Source organism: Pinus tabuliformis, chromosome 4_1, assembly GCF_031772625.1.
Source record: "Pinus tabuliformis cultivar Carrire ecotype Pingquan chromosome 4_1, CPIR1, whole genome shotgun sequence".
Lineage (NCBI taxonomy): Eukaryota > Viridiplantae > Streptophyta > Pinopsida > Pinales > Pinaceae > Pinus > Pinus tabuliformis.
The window spans coordinates 184,168,600-184,175,430 of NC_142303.1; positions in this window are offsets into that span (position 1 = coordinate 184,168,600).

Genomic DNA, 6,831 nt, shown 5'->3' on the forward strand with positions numbered 1-6,831 from the left:
CATCTCTGGAATCTCTCCTCGCTAAAAGCCATCGGAAATGCAATTGGGAAATTTTACTGCAGGTGCCCAGAAACAGAGGAATATGCCAGAACCACCTATGCACGCATCTGTGTGGAAATGGATTTCAACACCGGATTCCCAGCTGAAATAAACCTAACAAGTAAAGACTATGTGTGGAACCAGAAGATTGATTATGAAAGTGTCCTATTCAGATGTCGATCGTGCTTTGAGACGGGGCATCTAGCCAAAAATTGCCCAAAAGCCTCGGAGAAAAATTTTGCTAGAAAAAAACCACACAGATCTACATGGTGGGAAGGAGCACAAAAAGAAACACTACACTGTCATCAAAGAAGAATATTTTAGAGAAAACTCTGAGTCACAAGAAATCAAGGAAGAAGGAAACAACTCTCAAAGCAAGCAAGGAGAAAACCCGCCCCAACAAATCAACAGTTATGAGGATTTGAATACCGCAGAAAATAAATCTTCATTTAACAGCAAAGCAGATCTCTTAAACCAAACTTCTCCGACTATAGATCGCGAAGCTAAGACACCAATGTCCAAGAACCAGAAGAGATGAAGGAGATGCAAGACAAAGGAAGTTGGAAGATCGTAGAGAAAAGAAAGAAAGCTACAACACCAATCTCGCCAAGAAAGACGAGGAGCCAGACAAGTAAAAATTAAGAAAATTGTAGGTCCGATAGACCAATTTGGTCTCAGTGGACGTTAACCATCATCATCATCATTTCATTAGACTTTGGACTTTAACCCAAATATAGAAATCACGTTTGCTCCTATTTGGATCAAACTCTCACACCTTCATATTATCTTTGGGACCTTGATTCCTTCAAAATATTGGAGAAAAGTTGGGGTATTACATAATTTACATTGAACCTAAAGGAATTTTTTTTACATGTGCTAGAATTTGTGTGGAAATGGACTTTCAACCAAGAGTGTCTGAGGCAATTTAACTGAATTTGGAGGACCAGAGTTATCTACAGGCCCTAATTATGAGCAAGTCATTTTTAAATGTAACATGAGTGTGGACATTTTATAAAATGTTACTTAAAATCCCAAGAAATTCAACCATCTTCGAAGCAGAGTTCAAAGAAAATTTCAACCTCTCAAAATAATATTGACCAAGGTGCACTCAAACAAGTAAGAAGAAAGCATAAGTGACAATAGCTTTGGTGGGACTCAACTTGATAACCAATCTCATCTACACTTATCCAATCCCTCCAATAACATATTTGGAGCTCTGACGATGAAGAAGAGGTTGAGAAAGATCATTCAAAGAATAACTTAGAGCCTAGCTCAGGGTGTCTTTCAAAGGAACAAAAGATTTTAAAAAATGCAGCTTCTGATGATACTGATATTGAGCAATGTGCACCTTCCTAGGTGAAGGGATCTATTCCATAAATAGAGAGTATGGCTCCAGTTCTGAAGGATAATACAGTTACCAACGTAATGAGAATTTTCATCTCAAAATGAGAACACTAAGTCAACAAATCTAGATTAAAAAATCAAAATTGACTCTAAAATTGCCACTTGAAATTTATTTACTATTTGTTTTTTATAAATTTACTTAAAAAATAAGTTAACAAAAAAGAAAAAAAAATGATCTGATATTTCCTGATTCAGCACAATATATTTTCTGGTTGACATTTCGAGCTAGCAACTATGGCTCATCATCAAGACATAGATAAGAAATATGATCTAGTTTAGAAAGATAAATAGGAGAGAGATGCAAGGTCAAAGAGTGGAAAATAGACATTAGGTTAGATAAAAGTTAGAGATAAATTTAATTCATTAATAAAATTGTAAGAACATGATTCCAACGATCATATTTATTAAAATATATAAAAAAATTAATGTGTGTGTTATATATATATGTGTGTGTGTGTGTGTGTGTGTGGATTATATCAACAAATTGTAATCAAAAGTATATATATAAATATAAAATAGAAATGTGTAAAAATACATTAGTAATAATATCGTTAATATAAGGAGATCGAGAAACAAAAGAGATTCAAATGGCCAAAAGTATATAATAATCAATAGAAGGATATATATATAATCAATTCTTACATTATAAAAGAAAGAAATAAAGGTATTAAGTTCAGAAGGAAATTAGTAACACTACGGAATTATTATTACAATAATGAGGGCTACAAAAATAATAGGGTATATATATATATATATATATATATATATATATATATATATATATATATATATATATCCAAGGAAAAAGGCGCAATTTTTATTAATATGTTAGGAAAATTACATGTTGTATAATGTTGCATGTATGAGATGCATTCACTGAAGAGAAGTGCAGAAGAGTTAGGGAAAATTGCATACAAATTTACATCATAGTAGTCCAGGTAGTTATATTTGCCACAATAAACAAAAATACTAAGACACTATCCCAATAGTAATAACATAAACTATAGCAAAAAAACATAGAACCAAAAAACCGAAAAAAAGGAACGATCTGTGAGATCACTCCAAGAGATGCCCGTTCATCTCAATGAACAGCCAATGGAAAAAACGGTAGAAAACACCCTCCTTGTATTCCTGAATTTGCCATTGTCCCATGTTCAGCTACACGGTTGCTTTGGAAAGACAATCAACAATCTCATTCCTTTCCCTGTACATATGTGAGCATACAATAAAATCAAATTGTGATTTTAATGTAAAGATATCATCCAACATGTCTCTGAGTGTGTGCAAGTGACAGTGATATACATCGTCTATCCAATTTATAAAAGCTATGAATCCATGTATATCTGAATCTTTTGGCAATTTAGTTCTCTCGCAAATAGAAGGTTTTTGAGACTGTTTAGTTTTGCATAATTATTGGTGCCCTTGCCCAGGTTGACTTGGATTTTGTAGGGCACAAGATTGTTGATGTGTAATATAGCCCCTCCCCACAGCCCTCGGGTTGAGCCGAGTCATCAAAATATCCAATATATATATATATATATATATATATATATATATATATATATATATATATATATATATATATATAGATATATATATATATATATATATATATATATATATATATATATATATATATATATATATATATATATATATGTATGTATGTATGTATATATATTTATTTATTTATTTATTTGAAATCTAAGAAAATATTTGACCAAGCTAAAAAGAAGGGGGTTAGAAGAAAAATAAAGTAAGAAGAATGAGGGAGAAGATTTTAATGATCAACATAAATATGTTAGAAATTAAATAACAAAGCAATGGAACACATAAAATGTTGCAGAAACACCAACACTAAAAAAATCATAAAACAAGAGAGACACATATATATGTGGTTCACCCAATTTGGGCTACATCCCCAGAGAAACAACCAATCATTCCTTTTTATATTATCTAGCAAACTGAAGGGATACAACCTATAGAAAATTCCTTGTAACTTCCTCTTATCTCTCACACAGTTTCCTATGTTTTTCTGTCACTGAATAATACACAATCGCAATACAATACCATCATATAAATTAAGGGTTGTATTCTAAGGAAAAAACCCTAAATTAACATAACTTCTACTGTTAAATCTTTCGCCTGATAAACAACCAAGATTGACTACGAAATTACAATATTTACAAGGCAAATTTTCTCTAATTTTTTCTTCAAGGGCGCTACCCTTGAACCCCTGCCAAGCCCCCCTCGTGAACCTGGTGACACTAGCGGGGGGGGGGGGATGAGGCCCCCGCGCCCCCTTTAAGGGATTGACATCCAAATGCAACTGAAACAATACCTCTAAATCAAGAAAATAATCAGTCTCCACACCCAATAAAAGAGAGAATGAAGGGGAAGATAAAAAATAAGAAGACAAAATTTCAAATGAGACAAGAAAATGAAAGTAGAAGGGAAAAGGGAAAGGATTTGCTTCAGCATGAAGCAAAAACGGAACTCTAGCCAAAAAACCCTGAAAAAACATTTAAAACAGTGCTAAAAACGAAAAATGCGTATACTAGAATGATGGTTTTCTTTTTAGGGTCAATTTTGAGCATGTTTTAAAATTGGCAGTGAAAACAAAATTTTTGTGCAAAACTTGTGCAAAAAACACACTGAAAACGAAAAGTGTTGATACTGGAACGATTTTTTTTTAGGGTCAATTTTCAACATTTTTAAAAAATTCTAGTAAAACTGAATTTTTATGTGCAAAAAAACAACTATTTTTGAGGAAAAAAACACACTAATGTTTTTGGTAGAATAACATTTTTTTTCCTAAGTACGATTTCAACATGTTTTAGTAAGGACGATAAAGATAAAATAATGGGATCTGAAACACATTAAAAGTCTATTAGTTTCCATCGATGTTGTTAAACATATAATAACATCACACTAAAGATCGCTAAAATTCTATTTGTTTTCAACCAAAACATTAAAAAATGTCAAACACACACATGGCAGCAACAGAATATTAAAGATAAGCAGGAGAGTACATCTATTATTTGACAATGATATACATTTATAGTACATTCGTGTGACCGTTGGGTTCCACATCCCAAGGTCTCTTGGACTTCCTTAGTCTATTCGGCTTCCACACCAACCCTTAGAGGATTAGGTGTCCAACATTCCCCCTTAATCCGAAGGGTTATGTATGAGTCCAAAAAGAGAGCTGTAATACAAAACGTGCAAAAATGCATGGCAACACTAGGCTGAATGTGCTCTCTGAAATGTTGGTATAAGGGGTGGTGGTTTAAGGATGACCACCAACACTGGAACGCTTGGTGCAGTTCCCAGAACTCTTCCAATTTTGGCATGAAGCTGAGGTCTTCTGCTAGAGGAACTGCTCCTAATGTTTTAAAGAGGGAAACCTTCAACCATGAAAGGGAGGTCTCAACCTGTGATGGTTTAAGGATGACCAATAACTCTGGAATGCTTAATGCAATTCGTGGAACTCTTCCAAAACTGGAAATAAGCTGAAGTCTTTTGCTAGAGGAAGTGTCCCCAATTCTTTGAAGAGGTATCACCGACTGAAGGCATTCTCAAGGGGCATATTTGTCTCTGGCTACAACTCTGAATCTGATATGGTAGGTTATGGATTAGGCTCGCTTGATGTGACTTTGAAGCTTGTAGATGACCATCATTTCCCCCCTTGTCAGATACAAGCTAAGATGATGGAGAAAACTCAACTGCAAGACTGTTCAATACTCTAGAACAAGTTCTGACATATGACTGGAATGTCTTCTTGGTTGTTGATGCCCATTACCAAGAAGCGATCCATCCAGGATGAATCTTTGTTCTTGCAGGAGGTTTGTTTCTGAAGCATTTGTTTGAAGAATGACTGGTTTTATGACAGTTCTCACATGGATGAAGATCAAAACAATGATCTTTCATATGGCCAACTCGGTCACAGTGTTGGCATTTCACAATCTGTTGCTGTGGAAGAGGGGCAAAATTTGGAACAGCTGGAGGTGAACTGTCATGAAGGAATCCAACACTTTGAAACTGAATGGGCTTTGAGTAGTTTGGAATGTGAAAGGACACGTCCTTGCCATATCCAAGACCAGTTCTGTGCTTGTTGTGGACAAGCTCTTCCCAAGGTCTGATGATGGGCTTGGGAAGTGCAGGCTGAATTTCTACTTTTGCATGCAAATCTGTTGTTGCATTAGGCACTGAATTAGAATTTGCAACATTATTGATTCGCTGTTTATGGGAGTCTGTTTCATTGTTCTGAATAGAAACAGGTTTAGAATGACGACTCCATTGTTGTAATTTTGCTTGTTGTAGCTAAGATTCAAGCTGCAAAAATTCAATCTTGTCTTGTGCATTTTGCAAACAAGTTCTAATGTCAGCAAGAGAAACTTTGTTGATTCTTACTTTATCATGATTAGAGGAATGTACCAGAGTTTTTAAGAACCCTAATATTTCAGTAATTCGAGCCATATTCTCCATTGTCACAATTACACCTTTTTAAAAAAACTGATCACAACTATGACCCAATGAGTAAAAGTAACACCCACTCACAGTACAAAGACATAGGAAAATCCTCTCTAAATTTGCACCAAATAGCCAATGGGCAACCAGTAAACAAGAATGACTTTCCTCCACAAAAGACTGCTTTGATGATGTTCAAAACGATTTTGTTTCAATTCTATCTGCCTTGGTGTCATCTTATCCCTCAGTATCTCATCTCTAATCATGTGAAATGAAAGTGAGGGCACGCCTTGATCCAAGTAGCCTAATAGGATCAATTACTGAACAACCCAGATCAAATGCTCTATCGCTCTGTGTTGATATTTTTCTCAATATGCCAAAACAAAGCAACTCTTAATGACCTCCAATGTCTAAACTACTTCAAATCTTCTGAAACCCCACAAACTAAACTATAATGCACAAACCTCAATCAAGGTCCACCTACATTTATTGGCATTAAGCAACCAATGACCTAAAATCACATACGATTGAATTGGGTGTGGGCCTGAAGCACTAAACAACAATCCTGAAAGCTTCAAATTACTAAAAAACTGAATATTATGACTGAAAGTACAGGAATGTCAAATGCATTTTTTTTACTGTATGTCTTAAAGATTCTTGGTGTGGCACCCCAAAGAGTTCTTTGCTTCTGTCTAGCCGAGTTATTCCAACCACACCAATTTCCCAGCTTTGTTCGAAAACTCAATTGTGGAAGAATTCTATGATACCAATAGCCCAAACCATCTTTTAGAGATATCGATAGCCCAAGAGTGCTTGTCGAATGAAGTTGCAAATGCCTTGAAGTTTGAAATCCAACAAGAGAGCTCAGTCGTACACTAGCAACAACTTCTATGGAAGAAACTGATGATGTCTGGCCAT